The sequence below is a fragment of the Puma concolor genome, chromosome B3, assembly GCF_028749965.1.
Source record: "Puma concolor isolate L17-30 chromosome B3, mPumCon1.1.hap2, whole genome shotgun sequence".
In the NCBI taxonomy this organism is placed as follows: domain Eukaryota; kingdom Metazoa; phylum Chordata; class Mammalia; order Carnivora; family Felidae; genus Puma; species Puma concolor.
Genome location: NC_141672.1, coordinates 49,162,311 through 49,182,985, shown reverse-complemented (window position 1 = coordinate 49,182,985; position 20,675 = coordinate 49,162,311). Strand labels below are relative to the sequence as shown.

The 20,675-nt window shown below is 41.4% G+C and overlaps 2 long non-coding RNA genes across 2 annotated transcripts in view; one reads left to right on the top strand and one right to left on the bottom strand.

Moving 5' to 3' along the window:
• The window catches only part of LOC147579960 (uncharacterized), a 45,562-nt gene extending 30,983 nt beyond the window's left edge, over nucleotides 1–14,579 (bottom strand). The window contains exons 1-2 of the long non-coding RNA XR_015252375.1: nucleotides 14,310–14,579; nucleotides 5,597–5,651 (exon numbers count right to left, since the gene is read on the bottom strand). This is a non-coding gene — a long non-coding RNA (uncharacterized LOC147579960). The remainder of the gene's footprint in view (nucleotides 1–5,596; nucleotides 5,652–14,309) is intronic.
• LOC112856431 (uncharacterized) overlaps nucleotides 1–20,675 on the top strand; it is a 73,206-nt gene that overhangs the window by 22,617 nt on the left and 29,914 nt on the right. The window lies entirely within an intron of this gene.

Here is a 20,675-nt window from a genome sequence, read left to right as displayed (position 1 = left end):
AAGCAGGCTCCAGGCTCTGAGCCATCAGCCCAGAGCCTGATGCGGGGCTGGAACTCACGGACCGCGAGATCATAACCTGAGCTGAAGTCGGACACTTAACCGACTGAGCCACCCAGGTGCCCCTGATGTTTATTTATTTTTGAGAGAGAGACAGAGCACAAGCAGGGAAGGGACAGAGAGAGGGAGACACGGAATCCGAAGCAGGCTCCAGGCTCTGAGCTGTCAGCACAGAGCCCAACTCGAGGCTTGAACCCACGAACCACAAGATCATGACCTAAGCCAAAGTCGGACACTTAACCAACTGAGCCACCCAGGCGCCCCTTGACTTTCTTTTCTGACAGCTGGTGCTACTCTCTGATAGTATCAACCAGCACATCACAGACTTTGCATTATTTGGAATCAGCTCACAGATTTTTAACTAAGGGTTGAGAAGGAAGGGAGAAAGAAGAAGAAGAAAAACAAATCATGGCCATGATGCTTTCCCACGACGTTTCCACGTGTGTATTCTGTTTGTAAATCACATTAATCACCCTAAAACCTAAAATATAGCCGCTAGAGCATCATAAATGCTCTTACATGGGGAGTGGGGATATGCGCTGTTCTTTGCAGCACTGTAATGCAAATACAGGATTGGGGGGTGATAATAAAGAATACAAAATGTCAAATTTGATAGGGATACACACACACACACACACACACACACACACACATATATATATAATGTGTATATATCATGTGTGTATATATCATGTATGTATATATCATGTGTATATATATGCATGAGTATGCACAAAATGGTAGGAAACTTACCGATATTTATAATAAGATATTTTTCAAAAACAAAGGGCAGGAACTTGAGCAGGTAAACTGAAAGCATCAACATGAGCTAATGCTTTACAGAAAGGTTTCTCAACCTCAACACTATTGACACTTGGCATCAAATAATTCTTTGGTGGTGGTGGCTGTCCTGCGTGTTATAGGAAATTTAGCAGCATCCCTGGCTATCTAGTGTGTAGACACTGGATGCCAGTACCAAGTCTCCTCTCCCCAGTCATGACAAGTAAAAATGGCCCCGAACTTTGCCAAATGCCTTGTGGGGGACAAATTTTCCCAGGTTGAGACCCATGCTTTATGGTATATTGTATCTTTGGTTCTGCCATTCCTACTTCCAAAAGTCACAGTAATGTCTGGAGTGCAACATAGACTCCATGTTCTGACCCATCTCACTATTTTCCATGAAAAGGAGCAAGAGTTCCTTGGTGGATATTGGACCCAGTCTTAGAGAAAAAGCAAGATAGGCTGAAAACATTCTGATACTGTCAGAAAGTAAGAACACTTTTAAAAAGTTCTTCTAGATTAGTGTTAAAAGAGGATTCCCACTGTTAAGGTAGAGAAAAACTAAACAAATTTATAAAGATAATTAATAGTAATAATAGAGTCCATTGGGATAAGTTATGTCTATCAAAAGCATTATGATATAAAAATAGGTCATAAAATGAATATATAAGGAAATTTGTAGTAAACACAACAGTTTACAGTATTGTTACAAACCTTTCTGCCTCCTCCCCAAAGCTGTTTATTAATCTATTTAAAGTAATACAATTTCCGTTCTAATTTTAGATAACACCTAATATACTAATCACAACTGATAAATAGAAATAGGAAGGAAACCATTTTTAGGATTGCTTATACAAATCTTACAATTTCAGAGTTGCTTGTAAGTCTTAAGTAGGTCGTTACTAGGACATATATTAATCATTTAGAATAGAAGCCGTTTTGGGGCACCTGGGTGGCTCATTCGGTTAAGCACCTGACTCTTGATTTTGGCTCAGGTCATGATCTCATGCTTCCTGAGACTGAGCCCTGCAGAGGGTTCTGCACTGATGATGTGGAGCCTGCTTGAGATTTTCTCTCTCCTTCTCTCTCAACCCCTCCCCTGAGCTCTCTCTGTCTCTCTCTCAAAACAAACATTAGAATAGAAGCTGGTTTGCTTTGGTCGGTTATAGTTCTGTCCAGCATCAGTGTTGGAGTAGGAGACCCCTGGATTTCCTAATGGATGACCATAAGGATGAACCCGTCCTAACAAAAGGTGACCAGGAGATTGTCTGGAGGAGCTAAATGGGAGCGTAAGGCTAACCCTTACTGTCACAGAGTTGTTCTACTAACCCTGCCACACCAGGGGATATTGTCAATGTTGAAGCTATTCAAGAGCATGTGTATGAAGGCCAGCTGTTAATGAAGCTAGCTTAACTTCAACTTCAGAAAGAGGTGAATGCCTATTAATTGAGAAATAAATGGGCTTCAGCTAACTCATTTCCAAGTGGGGGGTGGGAAGGAGGCCTGAACACAAGAGTGAGGACACACTCCACAAACCAACCGTCCCTCACTTCCACGATTCCCCCAGCTTCTGCCCCTGGGCATCCCCTCCATTTCCCTGCTTCTAAGACAAGGAGGAAGGAGACAACAACAACAACAACAACAACAAAACATTGCAAGGACCTTTTTGGGTTTAGGCCAGACTTCCTGGGACAATCTGTCATGACCAGAGGGCTATAACATGCTTTCTGAAATGGGCTTTTGATAGAGTGTGCTGTTACATAGTAAATGATATTAAGGGTTAGCCATGACTACCCTGTGAACATTCATTCGATTTTCCTTTGGGAAATAAATTCACATCTATAATCACATATTTTGGTAAAATGACCTAGTCTTCAGTGCCAGGGGATACCTTCCATTTCCTGTGGCCATAGTGATTAGTTCAGGGATGAGTGTGTGATCCAATTCAGATCAGTGAGACAGAGAAAGTGCCAGGATTTGTAGAGAAAAGGACCAGAAAATGGTGGCACAGTGTGAGGGGGCGAGGTTCTCAGGCCAGAAACAGCCATGAAGCCATTTTGCTGCCATTAAGGGAACGGACCTGACGATAAAGGAACAGCCAAAAGGTGTAAAAACCTGAGACTCGGAGTTTGAGTCTCGGGCTCTTAGTGTACCCAGAGCCAGGGCTAAATCCAACTATTCAGTTCTGGAAATGAATTCTCTCCATGTTCTTTTAAAAATGGAAGCCAGTATGTGAAGAGTTTTCAATGACTTGCAACATAAAGTATCTTAACAAATATGGTATGTTCCCCAAATCTTTAGAAAACACACAAAACATGAAAACCAACCCTGCAGTCACCTCTGTAGAGGGACCCTAGGAGTCTAGGTTAGGAGAAGGCTTCCTTTCCATTGTGTATGCAAATGAACTGCTTTTATTTTCTCTTTGCTTTTAACTCTGTGTGTCTTCTTCAGTGAAAAAAAAAAGTAGCTGAAGTTTTTAATAAACATGTCTTAAATCTGTGGTTGTCAAATGTAGGGCCAGTTGCATCCAAATCACTCCAAGAGCTAGTTCAGACCACAGGTTTTCCCTTGGAGCGTCTGATTCAGTGGGTCTGGGACAAGACCCAAGAACCTGTATGTTTTCCAGTTTTCCCACTGATTCCGATGGCCAGTCAAGTAAGGACATTATTCAAATTTGTGGTTCTCAGCCCTGGCTGCACATTGGGATAGCCTGGGAGAATTTCCAGAAGTACCCATGTGCGAGTGCTGCCCCAGAACCAGAAGAATTAGGGAAGATTCTCTGGGGATGGTATCATATAAAGCTCCCTAGGCTAAACCTTTAAAAATCGAGTAACATTAGCTGTTGGAGAAGAGCTAGAGCAATTGTGATTCTCATCCATTGCTGGTAGGAATATGAATTAATATAACCATCTTGTAAAATGCTTGACATAATGTCTTCCTTACAACCAAGCAATTCCACTCCTAGGTATATGTCCAAGAGAATTGGGTGTCTGCAGCACCAAAAGACATGTACAAGGTTATTCACAGAAACTTTATTTGTAATCACCCAAAACTGGGAACAATCCAAATGGCCATCAACAGTAGAATGAATTTCTAGAGTTGAGACACAAGAAGGACTTAATTTTAAAGAAAATGTTTATTACTTAAAGTTATGTATTATCTACAGCAGATACACTGGACAGAATAAAAAGCTACAGAGAGTTGTATGTGGAAAGTAAGTTTCCGCCTCATCCCTGTCCTGTAATCACCCGGTTTCCCTTCCCAGAGCAATTGTTAACAGTGTCTTCCAGAGATATTTCATGCACAGAAAGACCCATCTGTTTCACCCGGAAAAAACAAACAAACAGTAGAATAAATAAACTGTGATATATTCATATGTTGGAATACTACATAGCATATAATGTATATATTGCATATAATATAAAAGAGCAAACTGTACATGCAACAATATAGATGGATCACATAGACATTATATTCAGTTAAAAAACCAGAATGCGGGGGTGCCTGGGTGGCTCAGTCGGTTGAGCATCCAACTTTGGCTCAGGTCATGGTGTCACAGCTCGTGAGTTTGAGCCCCGGATCTGGCTCTGTGCTGACAGCTCACAGCCTGGAGCCAGCTTCAGATTGTGTCTCCCTTTCTCCCTCTCTCTCTCCCTCCCTCTCTCTCTCTCAAAAATAAATAAATATTAAAAACACTTTAGGGTGCCTGGGTGGCTCAGTCGGTTAAGTGTCCAACTTCAGCCCAGGTCATGGTCTCGCAGTCCATGAGTTCGAGCCACTCATCAGGTTCTGTGCTGACAGCTCAGAGCCTGGAGCCTGCTTCGGATTCTGTGTGTCTCCCTCTCTCTGCTCCTCCCCTGCTAATACTCTGTCTCTCTCTCTCTCTCTCTCTCTCTCAAATAAACATTAACCAAAAAATTTTTGTTTAATTAAAAAAAACAACAGAATGCGTATTGTATGATCTTATTTAAATGAAATTGAAGAGCAGACAAAATTTGTCCAGGGTGATAGGAATCAAGAGAGTGGTTACCTCTGGGGAGGCTTCTGGGGTCCTAGAAATGTTCTATATTTTGATCTGATGGTGTACCCAGGTAGTTGGCCTTGTGAAAATTCACAAAGCTGCACACTTAAGATTAGTGTACTTCGCTGAACATGTGTCATGTTTTAATACAAAGTAAAAATAAAAACAAGCAGGAAAAAAACATAATGACTCTAATGGGCAGCCAGGATTGAAAGCCACTGTTTTGTAGCTTGCAGCCTCAAAACGGCATTTAACAAATAGGTCACGCTCTGCTTTGTTAATGAGATTTACCTTGTACCTCTTATTTCTCTGAACCCCTTCTTTCAGTGGACCCACGCTGAAACTTGCCTTCTCATCGCCAATCCCCACTGGCCTGGGGGTTAGTGGGAAAGAGTGGAACGAAATGCTATAAATGTGGACCTATTTCTCTAAACCTCTATTTTGAATTATAAGAATGTCTTACGCAATAATAGCACTGGGAAGGATAATTGACATCCAAAATTTATCTGGATCTTTTTCTCTCCTGTGATATTTTCTGAACCATGATATGGATTATGACTTGCTTTGTAAACACTGTACAACGAAGAGGTTTCTTAGCACCACAGTCTGAAAATGCACTTGATCTGAAAATATCTAGCCCTGCCTTCAAATTCTGCTCACAGGTACCTGACTAGGAAGCCAATTGCATTAACGGCATTACAGCCTCAGCTCTAGCACATTCTTAATCAAGTGCCATACCTTGGGAGGAAACCAGGGCTGGCTGAGGCTTCTCGATTCTGCCCAATGCCGGCATCTGAAATGAAAGCAAGTGGTCACATTTTTTGCTTTCAGGTTAAAGGTGTCTGTTCAGCTTCTGGAATGAATAGAAATCCTGTTCAAGATTAGTATTATACAATTCTTAGGACCTCCCCTGTTTAAGGTTGGAATCTTCTTTTCCAAGTAGTTGGTCTTATCACTGACCCTAGAAAATACTCTTTTCCTTATTTCAACAATGATTATGAAACGCTACTCTGTAAAGGAATGTGGTCAGAATGCCAAGCAAATAAGGCCTAGCCTTAACCCTTATGGGGTTTTTCAGAGGCATATCACATGTGCGGAAGTGAACATACTATGTTGCAGACTAAGCAAGAGTTTAAAAATGTAGTTCAAGCAAAGCGGCCCCAGGGTTCAGATGTGGCTGGGATCACTTCAGATTAGGAGGAAATAGCCAGGAGTCCCTCTTGACAGTCTCTACCCCATTTCAGCTTTATATAAAGAGCTGTAAGAGGGCAAGAATAATTGAAAAGCAATTCAAACCCTACCAGAACCTCCTGAAGAGCATCAAAGGGAACACAAGAGATCAATTAGAACAAGTCCCACACCCCCCTTCATTTCTCTTTGCCCACACACTGCGGTTCCAAGAGCCAAGTGAGCAAAAGGATGGAGCGTGGGAGACTGACAACCCCGTGCTCATCACTCCTGTCCTGTAACAGATGGCTTCTGTCATCTTCTACCATGAGCCTTTGATGTCGCTCCTCCTTCCTCTGTGCCCATAAAACAGTAAGAATACTAATATCTCACACTCGAATGACACTAGTGGTGTGGTTAGCCTGAGTACTTTTCCATTTACTTTTCGCAACCACCCTGTGAGGTAGATGTCACTTGTGTCCGTTTTACAGATGAAGAAACCAAGGCACAGAGGAGTTCAGTAGCTGGCCAGGTTCACACAGCTGGTACATGGTAGAGCCAGAACCTGAATCTGGATGCTGAGCCCATGCTTCTAGATTATATTCAAATTCTAGGGCACTGCTCCTTGGGCAAGGCATTCCATGACAATGGGAGCTGATGCTTACAACCCACGCTCTCATTTAGCCTCAAAGTATTTCTGAATATGTTGCCTTCAGCAAAGGCAATCTGGAGCAAGAAGAACAAAGCTGGAGTCATCATACTTCCTGGTTTCAAAGTATACAACAGAGCTATAGTGATCAAAACAGTATGGTACTGATGGAAAAACAGACATTTAGACCAATGGAACAGAATAGAGGGCACAGAAATACATACATGCACGTATAGTCAACTGATCTTTGACAGGGTGCCACAAACAAACAATTGGGAAAGGATGACCTTTTTAACAAATGATATTGGGAAAACTGTATATCCACATGCAGAAGAAATGAAATGGAACCATTATCTCATGCTATATACAAAAATCAACTCAAAATGGATTAAAAACTTAAACACAAGACCTAAAGTTATAAAAGTACCAGGAGAAAACATAAAGGTAAACTTGTTGACATTGGTCTGGGCAGTGATTTTTTTGGATGTGACCCCAAAAGCAATAGGCAATGAAAACAGAAATGGACAGCTGAGGCTGCATCAAAGTAAAAAAGCTTCTGCATAGCAAAGGAAACAATCCACAGAGTGAAGGCAACCTACAGAATGGGAGAAAATATTTGCAAACCATGTATCTCATAAGGAGTTAATATCCAAAATATTACAAGGAACTCAGACAACTCAAAGCAAGCAAACAGCCTGAATTTTAGAAATGGTTAAAGGATCTGAATAGACATTTCCCAAAGGAAGACATAGAAATGGGCAACAAGTATAGGAAAGGTGCTCAATGTGACTCAGCACCAGGGAAATACAAGTGAAACTACATACCTCATATTTGTTGGTCTGTTGCTATCAGAAAAACAAAACGTAAGTATTGAGAATGTGGAGAAGAGGGAACCTTTGTGCACTTTTGGTAGTCACTATGGAAAGCAGTATGGAGGTTCCTCAGAATGTAAAAATAGAGCTGTAAGTCTAACAATTCCACTACTGGGTAGATGTCCAAAAGAAAATTAAATCACAATGCTGAAGAGATATCTGTACTCACCTATTTATTGCAGCATTGTTCACAATAGCCAAGATACTGGAGCACCATAAGTGTCCATTGATGGATGAACGAATAAAGAAAATGTAATACACACGCAGACACACACACACACGTTGGAATATTAGCTTTTAAAAAGAAGGAATTCTCATCATTTCCAATAATGTGGATGAAACTGGAGGACATTATGCTAAGTTAATTAAATAAGCTAGACACAGGGGCGCCTGGGTGGCTCAGTTGGTTAAGCGTCCAACTTCAGCTCAGGTCATGATCCCACGGTTCGTGAGTTTGAGCCCCGCGTCAGGCTCTGGGCTGATGGCTCAGAGCCTGGAGCCTGCTTCCGATTCTGTGTCTCCCTCTCTCTCTGCCCCTCCCCTGTTCATGCTCTGTCTCTCTCTGTCCCAAAAATAAATAAACGTTAAAAAAAAATTTAAATAAGCTAGACACAGAAAGACAGGTACTGAATGATGTCACTTCTGTGTAGAATTTACAGGAGTCAAACTCTTAGAAGCAGAGAGCAGAGTGGTGGTTGCCAGGGGCTGAGTAGTGAGGGAAATGAGCAAATGTTCATTGAAGGGCATAGAGTTTCAGATATGCCAGAGGAGTAAATTCTGAATAGCTCAGATACAGCATGGTGATGGTAGTTAACCATACTGTATGGTATACCTGAAATTTGCTAAGAGAACAGATTTTTTTTCTTTTTTTTTAAATTTTTTTTTAACATTTATTTATTTTTGAGACAGAGAGAGACAGAGCATGAATGGGGGAGGGGCAGAGAGAGAGGGAGACAGAATCGGAAACAGGCTCCCGGCTCTGAGCCATTAGCCCAGAGCCCGACGCGGGGCTCGAACTCACGGACCGCGAGATCGTGACCTGAGCTGAAGTCGGACGCTTAACCGACTGAGCCACCCAGGCGCCCCATAAGAGAACAGATTTTAATTGTTCTTACACAAAGTAGTAATAGTGAGATGATGGGTATGTTAATCAGCTTGATTAAACAATTCAAAGTGTACACATAAATCACATTGTGCACTTGAAGTATATACGATTTTTATTTGGCAATTATATCTTAGTAAAGCTGGGAAAAAATGTTACCCATTCATGTCTGTTGGTGCCATGTCCACATTTAGAGTATTAAAGACAGTCTGTGACTCCCAGGAGCCATTAGAAAACCCATATTATTGGGGCGCCTGGGTGGCTCAGTTGGTTACGTGTCCAAATCTTGGCTTCAGCTCAGGTCATGATCTCGTGATTTCATGAGTTTGAGCTCCACGTTGGGCTCTGTGTGAACAGCACGAAGCCTGCTTGGGATTCTCTCTCTCCCTCTCTCTCTGCCCCTCCCCTACTTGTGCTGTCTCTCTCTCTCTCTCTCTCTCTCTCAATAAATAAATAAATAAATAAACTTAAAAAGAAATTCCCTATTATCTGCCTTGACCAGAATATGGGCTCAATAAACATCTGATTCTTTTTTCCTGTATCCCATCCCCTTGCCAGTGCCTACCACAATGCCCTGCCCATACTTGGTAATCCAAAAATATTACTTGAATTGAAGACAATAAAGACACTAAATAAATTTACTCCAAAATTTTAGGCACAAGCTCTATATACCACTTTCATTTCTCAGACTACACTTTGCATATTTTGTGCTGTAAAACAAATAATAAATAATGTCAGGAAAGCTTATCACAGACCTTTCAGATGAATTATGGCAGACTAATAGCCATCTTGCCCCAAAATAACATCTGAACTAATGCATTAGTATGATTACTCTCAGCCTCTGGGTGAATTTAAATCATTTTTCTTCTTCCTCTCTCTCTTAGGAAAAGCAATGATTAACCTGTTTGTGATAGATTGGAACTGGAAAAATAAGACTCATGACCACAGAGCATGACTAATGGTCAGAGAAAGGGACCAGCAATACCCACAGAGCTCTGTCCTTGGCTCCCCATTTATTCTTGTGCCTCTGCCCCGGTCCTCATGCCACATGGTCTGTGTGCTTTGGGCTCTGCGTTCTGTCATGTGTGGCGAGAGCCGCTGGATTCCCTGCCCAGACTCTGCTGCTGTAAATCATGGCTGCTCGGGGCTGAGTGTGCTGTGTGCCAACATTGGAACTGCCAATATTTAGAATACCGCAGACAAGCTTCTGCTGCAGGCTTCTCCTTTGGATCTAAAAAGTACCCTTAAAAAAAAGGCATTGAAATACCGGGGGGGGGGGGGGGGGCGTCTAAGTCTTAATAGGATGAATTCTAAAGCACTATTCAATCAGGAAAACTAAACTTCAGATGATTTTGAGGTTACCTTTTAGGGCATAGGATGTGGATTTCCAACTTTATAGAAATAGGGGTTCTATCTTAGGGGGAGCACTTTTAGAAACTGAGAAAGAAGCCTATACACCTTCTCCTAAAATATTCCTCCTGTAGTTGGGGTGCCTGGGTGGCTCAGTCAGCTATGCGTCTGACTCTTGATTTTGACTCAGGTTATGATCTCATGGTTAGTGAGTTCGAGCCCCACATCAGGCTCTGCACTGACAGCATGGAGCCTGCTTGAGATTCTCTCTCTCTCTCTCTCTCTCTCTCTCACTCTCTCTCTCTCTGCCTGCCCCCTGCCCCTCTCAAAATAAACAAACAAAAAATATATTCCTCGTATGATCAATTAAGTCAAGGCATTTTGGTGCAAGGATGACTCCTTAGGGATTATATATACTCCTTTCTCTAATATGCTCTGGCCTGCAGCCTAAACCCCAGGCCTAGTCTGACTCGTTTGTGTTCTGTATCAACCAAGACCAACAACAGATCACATTTATGAAGCCTGTGCTAACGCCAGCCACTGTTCCAACACGTTGTTGTCACTCATTTCAGTTTCACAACAACCCAATGACATAGGATTTACATCCCCCTTCTGCCCCATTTATGGCTGAACAAAATGAGACACAGAGAGGTATGGTGACTCCTTGTAGGTTGTAGATTGGTGGCAGAGCTGGGATTCAAACATAGCTCACCCCTTAAAGGCTGTGGTGTGGCTATACTAAGAAGGAATGTTGGTCAATGATGGTGAGAATAAGGGAAGGATGAGGTAGAAGAAATGAGATGACACAGGAAATCAAAGATGGCTGCAGGTTCTTTGCCACTTCTCCCTTCAAGATATGGAGTCTATCTGGGCTGGCCCTGTGATTGTTTTGACTGGTAGAATGTGGCACAAGAGTCGTTGTATGAGACACAGGCCTAAGTTTTAAGAGGCCTAGTGGCTTCTGCCTTTCTCCTGTTGGAAGTCAGATGTAAGGAAGCCCAGAGTATCTTGCTGGAGAGAGAGAGGTCACATGGAGAAGACTGGAGAACGAAACATCTCATGGAGGGGAGACCATGTGGAGGAGGAAGGAGGCACCCCAGCCGATAGTACCAAGCACCCCCCCCCCCAGTCCTGTGAGAGAGGGCTTCATGGACTTCGAGTGCAGCCCAGCTGCCAGCCAAATGGAATCATGTGAGTAACTCTAAGTGAGACCAATAGAGGAACCACCCAGTCGACCCATGATAGAGTAAGAAATAATAAATCTTGTTTTAAGGCACAGAGTTTTAGAATGGTTTGTCACACAGCAATAAGCAACTGATACAGATGGTTATTGAATTACTTGAACTTAAAGTTTCTTCTTGCACTGAAAGTTTATGGCTCATGAAGTGAGATAAGCATATTTGGGTGGAGCAGAGTGCCAGATCGAGAAGTACGTTGGGACCAGATGAGGAGGGCCTTCAGTGCCAAGCCGAGGAATTGGAACTGTAGCTGGTAGGTTCTGGAGATTTCTGAGGAGGGAAGTGATATGAGGAGATTGGTTTTGTTTTGTTTTTGTTTTTTTTTTTTTTTGGAAGATTAACATAGCAGCAGCAGCATATGGAACAGACGTGAACATACAGAACACATATGAGAGAGAAGAAGGCAGAAAGACCTGATTGCTGAACCAAAAGCATGCAGTTAAAAATTACTGAGCAAGAAGCCACAAAAGGCAGAATCAAATATTCCATCTTTAAGGCACAGATGTTTTCTGCCTTAACTATAGACTCCATTAACTCTTTATCTTTTGCAACGATGAGTGTTCTTACTTTCAAACATTCATGGGAAGATACATGGCGTGTGACTAAGAGCCTGGGTTTTGAAATAAGAAAACTTTGGTTGTAAGTCTGTTCTCTGTCACCTTCTTGCTGTGTGACTGTGAGAAATTACTGCACCTTGATATGTCTTACCTTCCTCCCTGTAAAGTGCAAATAATGGTATGCCTCATTGTGGGTGTTACAAAATAGGGACAGATGATGTCTGATGTGCGATGGTTGGTAAATAGTGCCTAAGTAATACAAATACTATGATGGTTGTTTCTCTCTCACAGAGCAGCTCATGTTAGGAGTTTCAGGTTGGTGGGTGGCTCTTCTTTTTTGTTTTTTCTTTTGTTTTGTTTTTCCCCTTCACCTATTTCACCTGCCTCCACCCCCCCCCCCACCACATTCCCTCTGGTAACCATCTATATTGTTCTCTGGAGTTAAGGTTATTCTGGTCATGACCATTCCCAGCAGGAGGGAGGTGAAGGAGTATGGAGGAGCACATCTAAGAAGTTTTATGGGGCTGATCTAGAAGTGGCACACACTTTACTCATATTCCATTGGCAAGAACTTAGGCACATGGCCACAGAGGCTGCAAAGAGGGCTGGAAAATCCCAGCTACAGTTCCATTCAGCGAAGACAGAAGGGGAAAGAGGACTTGGGTACTAGTTAACATGATGGAACTACTAAACCAGCCTGTAAATATCTACCATCAAACTATACTCATCTCTTGGGTTGTAGACTAAGCATCAGGAGTTTAAAATTTTCCACAAGTGACTCTCATGTACAGCAAAGTTTGAGAGCCACTGGCTTAAGCCACCACTACCAGGGTTTGTTATTACTGGCAGCTCAGAGCATTTCTAACTCATAGGTTTTCTGAGGAAGGGCTTCTCAACCTTGTGTGAACATGGTGGGGTGGGGGTGGGGAGAGGGCTTTAAAATTTGTCAGTGCCCAGTGTGCATTCCAGACCAATCATATCTGAATTTCTGGGAGTGGACCTCAGCTATCAGTGGTGTTGAAAGCTCTCCAGGTGATTCCATTGCACAAGGAAGTTTGAGAACCACCACACTCAGAAGAGGAAAATTATTAGAGATTTGTCTCTTGGGCACTTCTCTGTCTCATGGGTTAAGCCCACAATTTTCAAACTTTCATGAGCATGGATATCACCTGGGATCCTTGTTAAAATGCAGATGCTGATTCAGTAGGTCTGGGGTAGGGCCTGAGATTCTGTACTTCTAACAAGTTCCCTGGTGAAGCTACTAGCTCATGGACCACTCCTCAAGCAGCCAAGGATTAAGCAGCCATTTCCAGTTCTGGAACTCTGTTATAATTCAGCAGTTACAGGAATAAAGATTTTTGATAATTAGTAAAGACCAGTATATACTTTATTGTTCTTTCCTTCAACAGAACTATCATCCCATAAAAATACAATGAATAGTTTCATATTTCAAAGTTGCTAGAGGGCTGTTTCAAAGTACTCCATGAGACATTCCAAAAAGGAAATATTTGATAGATATCTCCTCTTTGAGAAAAAGTGATTTGACCTTTTGTCCAAGGAAGTTAGAGAACTGTGGGAAAAGAGAATTTGTCATCATCTTTTATTTTAAAATAAAGCCTTCATTTTAACAAATTTATTGGTCTTTAATAAGAAGCATGGACAATAATTTTAGAGGAAAATGAAGGAATGCTCTTTTAAAGAGGACACTAAATACAGACCACAAAGGAAATTGGTAAGTTTACCCTGGAATTAAAACTTTTGTGCATCAGGGCGCCTGGATGGCTTAGTCAGTTAACTGTCCAGCTCTTGATTTTAACTCTCACAGTTGGTGAGTTCGAGAAATTGTGTTCACTTGATTACAGAATACCTATCTTTTGCTTATTTTATTTTATTTTAGATTATTTATTTTGAGAAAGAGAGCAGGAGAGGGACAGAGAGAGAGAGGGAGAAAGACAGAATTCCAGGTAGGCTCCACACTATTAGCGTGGAGCCCAATGCAGGGCTTGATGTGGGGCTCAGACTCATGGAACCATAAGATCATGACCTGAGCTGAAACAAGACTTGGATGCTAAACCTGCTGAGCCACCCAGTTGTCCCTTTTTAAATTAATGTTTTAAAATAAGTATTATGTGCACATACTTAACAATTATTTTGTACTTAAAGATTTGTAAGTAAAAAAACCAAAGCCCATCATCACACTCAGTCCTCTCTTGATTCCTGTTCCCCAGTGGCAACCACATTCACCTCTTTGGCCCTTTCTTCCAATATTTAAGTGAATAATTCTTAAATTGTAATTTTGATTTATCAGTTTTAACTCTTACCTATTGACTTCCCACCAGTTGACTTCCCACCATTGTATAGTAGATTAAAATTGGCTCATCCTCTCCTTCCTAGTCCCCACCCTTCCACACACACACACACACACACACACACACACACACACACACACATCTGCATACATCCATTTGCAAGTATATCAAACAACTGTCAATTCCGTTTCCCCCCAGGGAAAGTACCTTTCTCCCAGAGATTTCTGGTCCCTCCCTGGGATGATTCCCAGGAATTCCCTCTGCCCTCCTATTTGCTAGGTTTCATGATGTCCTCTTAAGCGGTCAACTCCCTGGCAGATCATCCTCACACTCAGTTGACACGTTGGCCAGATGGAGAATTCCAGTTTGAAAATCATTCCCCTGGGATATTTTCAGGTACTGCTCCACTGTCTTTTAGTGCAGAACACTACTTAGTTCTTTTCCTATTTCACAGCCCCTTCGTTCTCAGCTGGTTTTTGTTGGCACTGTCTTTTAGTGCAGAACACTACTTAGTTCTTTTCCTATTTCACAGCCCCTTTGTTCTCAGCTGGTTTTTGTTGGGTTGGTTGGTTTTGGTTTTCATCTTGTATTGTTTTCTTTTGTTGTTGTTCTTGTTGTTTGCCAGTTTCTCTTCTTGTTGATGATGTCTGTGTGTTGATATGCCTCTCGGTTAAGTTCTCCAGATGTTTTTTCCTCTTCATCTGAATCCACTGCTTAGCTAATCTCAATCAGTCCCAACATGTTAAATTCCACCTCTTTGTTGATGGCTTGCAGATTTGTATCTCCGGCCTGGAGGTCTCCCCTGATGCCATGCTCAGATAAGCAACTGCCTCCTAACCATCCCAAATGCCTAATAGGCGTGTCAGACTTTACATCCCCAGAACTAATGTCTTCATTCCTCCCCCTCCACATGTACTCTTCTCACAGTCTTTTCATTTCAAGAAATGGTGACCCTGTCCTTTCAGCTGCTCAGGCCAAAAAACAGGCCAGGTCATCCCTGACTCCTCTTTTTCTCTCACATTCCACATACAATCTGTCTGCAAACCCAGATCTCTGTGAAATGTTTCCTAATCCTAATCACTTCTCACTACTTCCTCTGCTTACTGTCCATGTTCAAGTCACCATCGCCTCATTCCTGCACATTAGCAAGAGCCCCCTAACCAGTCTCTCTATTCTACCTTGGTCCCCCATAGTCGTTTCTGGACACAGCACCTAGAAAAGGAGTCTAACATAAGTCAGATCATGTCACTCCTCTGCTCAGATGCTCTGGTGCCTTCCCATCTGCAAAGTCTGGAACCATCTTCTGTCCCTTATCCTCAGCTCTCTGATTTAATCTCCTATTACTTTCTCTTTGCCTACTCCAGTCATTCACACTGCCGTCCTTGCTATGTAAACATGGGCCTTCCTAGGCACTTGCTATTATCTCCTTCTGGAGTGCCATTTTCCCAGATAGCCCTGTGGCTCACTCCCTTGCTCTCCCTTGAAATGTGACCTCCCTGACTGCCTGGATTAGTTTCCTGTGGCTCCTATAACAAATGACCACAACTGGATGGCTTAAATCAACATAAATGTATTCCCTCACAATCTGGAGGCCATAAATCTGAAACCAGGATCACTAGGCCAAAACCAAGATGTCAGCAGGGCTGTGCATCATCTAGAGGCTCATCATCTAGAGGAGAATTGGTTCCTTGCCCTAGACAGCTTCTGGTACTACCAGCAATCCTTGACTTGGAGCCACATGACTGCAATCCCTGCCTCTTCCTCTTCTGTATGTAATCATCTTCCCCTTCCTCTCATTATGGACACTTATAAGTGGATATAAGGCCCATCCTAGATAAACCAAGATAGTCTCCCTATGTTAAGGTCCTTAATCACACCTTCAAAGACCTTTTTCAAATAAGGTAAAATTAACCAGTTCCAGGAATTAGGATGTGAATCTTTGGTGGGGGGAAGTATTTTTTAGCCTACAACAGTTTGCCCTCTGGCCCCCAAAGATTGACGCGTCTCCCACATCTGTACCCAATTCATACATTTACAAGTCCCAACTCATTAAAGCATCCATTCAAGGCCAAAATCTCATCTAAATTTTTATCAGCTTCCAAGTCCCATATCTCATTATCTAAATTATCTAAACCAGGAATGGGGGACACTCTGTGTATGATCCATCCTGATGCAAAATTCCTCTCATGTGACCCATGAAACTAGAAAAGTTATCTGCTTCCAGAATACAATGATGGGACAGGAATAGGATAATGGTTATGGACATTACTGTTACAAAAGGGAGAAAATGGAAGGCAGAAGGGAGCCACAGGTCCTAAGCAATATTAAAATCCAGTAAGGTTTCAAGGCCTGAAAATAATCTTCTGTGGCTCAAGGTAGACCTGTGGCTCTGCCCGCAGGGCCAAGGTCACCACACCACCCTGCCTAAAATTTGCACTCCCAGTTACTTTCTGTCTTACCATGCTTTTTTTTTTTTTCATAACATTTACAACTACCTGACACATATATCAGTATATGAGAATCCTGTGCTTTGTGTTTAATTTTTCTGTAAACCTAAAACTGCTCTAAAAAAAAAACCAAGGTATATTACACTTGAAAAAAGTACAATCCTGCTCTTTTCATTATACCGTTGTTTTGAGGAAACTAAGACAATTGTCTTACAGAGTATATCATATTCTGAACTTGTCTTACTATTTGCTCATGGTATTATTGACTTGTTTCTTTCTCTTTAATTCAAGTCTAGAGGCTTGATTGGATTCAGGTTAAATATTTTTTGGCAAGAATACTTCAGATATGTTGTGAGCTTCATGTTGCAGCCTATCAGAAGGAACATGCTGTCAGATTGCCACACATTTAGTGATGTGAAGTTTGATCTTTTGTCTAAGGGAAAATCTGCCAAATCCCTTCCTTGTTAAAGGAACAACCTTCTCTTTGCAATAAATAAAAGGTCTGTACACTGACAGTGACCAGTCCCCCAGCAACCTTTCCTGATAGTTTTAGTATCTGTTGATCATTCTTGCCTTAATCAGTGATTACATTGGAGGTTGCAAAATGATTATTTTTGTAACTATCGTTATGTCAACTTTTCTAATCCAGCAAGTCTTCTCTCCTTTCGTTTCCCTTTCTCTTTTTTTTCTATCACTATTATTCCATGTGTTGCCATTAGTGATAGTCGTTATTATTTCTGATGCTCTAATTGTTCTGACTTTGGCTAGTGAGAGCCCTTTGATCTGGTTCTGAAAACCTTTTGACACACTCCCATTAGCCTGTGAGCATGGATTTTCTTTCTTCTGAAACAATATGTCAAGACTCACCTTGTACTTTTCCTGCCTTAGACACAGACTCAGCCTTTTCCCCCAAAGTGCCTTTTACTGGAGAATCTTTTTGTGTTGTTGTTTTCTGATTATGAAAGCAATACAGGTCATCATAGAAGATCTGAAAAATAAAATATAAAGAAGAAAATGAAAAGCACTATTGCTCTAACCACTCTTAACATTTATCGTACTTATTTCCAGGTTTTTAAAATATATATCTATAGGTGAATTTTTTTTTTTATTTTTTTTTCAACGTTTTTTATTTATTTTTGGGACAGAGAGAGACAGAGCATGAACGGGGGAGGGGCAGAGAGAGAGGGAGACACAGAATCGGAAACAGGCTCCAGGCTCCGAGCCATCAGCCCAGAGCCCGACGCGGGGCTCGAACTCACGGACCGCGAGATTGTGACCTGGCTGAAGTCGGACGCTTAACCGACTGCGCCACCCAGGCGCCCCTATAGGTGAATATTTTAAATTTAAATTGCAGATGGATATTATGTATTTGGTATTGTACCATGCTTTTATTGACTATATATCATGAACTTATGTCCAGGCCATTAGATGTTCTTTAAAATCATTATTGTAATATTTTTTATTTATAGAATAAATTTAATGTTTATTTAATGTTTTTATTTACAGAAACCAAATGTTTTAATCTTTTCCAGAGCATCACAACTACCTTTTGTGATAAAACTAAAACCATTCCACAGCTATTAAGCTACATGCTAGAGCTCTGTGGAGGAATTAGGGCATTCGTTGAGTATCAAAAAAAAAATAATGATGCAGGGGTGCCTGGGGGGCTCAGTCGGTTGAGTGTCTGACTTCAGCTCAGGTCATGATCTCACAGTTGACAAGTTCGAGACCCACGTCAGGCTCTGTGCTGACAGCTCAGAGCCTGGAACCTGCTTCCGATTCTGTGTCTCCCTCTCTCTCTGCCTCTCCCCAGCTCATGTCTCTCTCTGTCTCAAAAATAAAGATAAACATTTAAAAAATAAAAAAAAATAATGATGCCATGGAATGAACACATCCCTTGAAAACAGAAATGCCCAAAAGACAGTATATTCATGCGAGAGTTACTTCACTAGTTACTGTAGTGGATGTGTTTCCTTGAATCTAGGTTCTCTAGTGTCTTGAAGACAACCACCAGGTAGAAAAAAAGAAAAACAAAACAAAACACCAGGGGCTATTTTAAGTGCCCCCAAATAAAATTGATTTTTAAAAAATATGGTTGACCAGCAAGTAAAAAGAGATTTCTCTTCTGCTACTTCCTTGCTATATGACCGTGGGATGTTACTTAACTGCTCTGTGACTTGATTTTCTCATTGATAGACTAGCAGTAGTTCCTTCCACATTGCATTGTTGTGGCAGTTAAGTAATCATTAAAGTGTTTATCGCAGGGTCTGGCATACAGTCAGGTTCAATAAGTGCTAACTATTGGAATTGTCACTGCAGGCTGGAATGGTGAGTAGGTTTGAGCCAACATTAATGGCAGAGAATGTAGGCTGATGGTGGTGGCACTGAGGGCCCTCTGGGAGAAAGGACACTCCAGCACAGAGTTCAAGATGCACAAGTTGTGTGAGTGAGCCTGTGGAGCAACGTGGGTATCTATGTTGTGAAGCTTAGAGAAGACTGCTCTTATGATAGCGCTGTAGCTCAGAGTAAGCATTTACCTTCTATCCGTCTTCCATGGCATTTTTCTTCATACACAGTCTACTGTTGCTGATGACTTGGATGAAAACAGTAGACATATTTTTTTTTATGGGGAAAAACTTGAAAATTTCTCATTGAGAAGTGGACAGAATATCAGCTAACCCATGCCAAGATGGGTTTTAGTAGAGTCCAAAGAGATCTTTATAGCTTTGAAATATTTTCAGTGTCTAGCTGATTCAAAATTCTCTCTATTCTTGCAGCCTCTTTCAGATCTGATCAATTTCTTAGAGGTACCCTGCTCCTCCTAATGGGATTGTAAAGTCAAGTGCATGCACAGACCACTTCTAGCCATGGGGCTATGGAAAAATTACTTAGTCCCCTAGGTCCTGACTTTCCTCATCTTTAGAACAAGAATTACAATGGTAGTAGCCACTATACAGGTATTGTAAAAATAAAATGCAATGTCATACATGTAGCACCGAATCTGATGCCAGTAATTCATATATATATATATATACATATATATATGAATAAACAACAAATATTATATCTATTTACAATGATATAAGATGGAAAACCCTTATAGCTTCAGCATTTAGATCCTCCCTCCCATGACATTGTTTCTTTTTTTTAATGATTATTTATTTTTGAGACAGCATGCCAGAGAGAGAGAGAAAGGGACAGAGGATCCAAAGTGAGCTCTGCACTGACAGCAGCAAGTCCAATGTGGGGCTTGAACCCATGAACCATGAGATCATGACCTAGGCTAAAGTCAGATGCTCAACCAACAGAGCCACCTAGGCACCCCCATTATTTCTTATCCACTTTGTCAACTAGACTGCCTGAGAGATATATTGCTTTGAATGTGAGGTACTTAGTAGGAAAGAATCTCCCATATCTATTTCCACTCTAGTTATCCATGAAATTTATTCATTAATTCTACAAATTGTATTGAGCACTATATTATACTTCATTATGCTGGATCATGGGCATTCACAGGAGGTACATATATATGAGAAAGTTGAAACCATTTAGTCCCCTATGATATTGTTCAGGGTTGAAAATGGGAGTACATGCCTGGTTTATAACCAGCCCTATTTAGCTGCTTATTTAGCAAGTCCAATATAGGTTCCTCTGCTTCTTGAAAGTTCAAGTTACTCCACTTTGCTTTTACTAAAGACCTAGATGGTACCTGTTTTCACTAACTGAAAGAAATCCAAAGAAGATTTCTCTTTTACAAAAACACAAAATGTAAAAAGTGATAACAGCGTTCAGTGTTTTGTTTTGCAGCAGCTGTTACAGAGGACCCACATCAGGGAGAGTGTTCCCACCCAGCTCCTTCCTGGGGACTATACTCAGCATCTCAGTATCATGCTCCCTTAGCTTTGAACTGCGTCTCTGAGCATCTGGGCTTTATCTCCACTTATTTTATGAGTCAGTTAGCGAGATGTATCCGAAGGTATCAGAAAAGCATGAGAGGTTATTTTGGGGGGTCTGGGAATGCTCAAATTTTCGTGTAAATTAGTGGGAATTGCTTCTTCACTTTATTCCATTTCTGCTTATGAAAGCTTTTTTTGGTTAAAGTTTATTTATTTATTTTGAGAGAGAG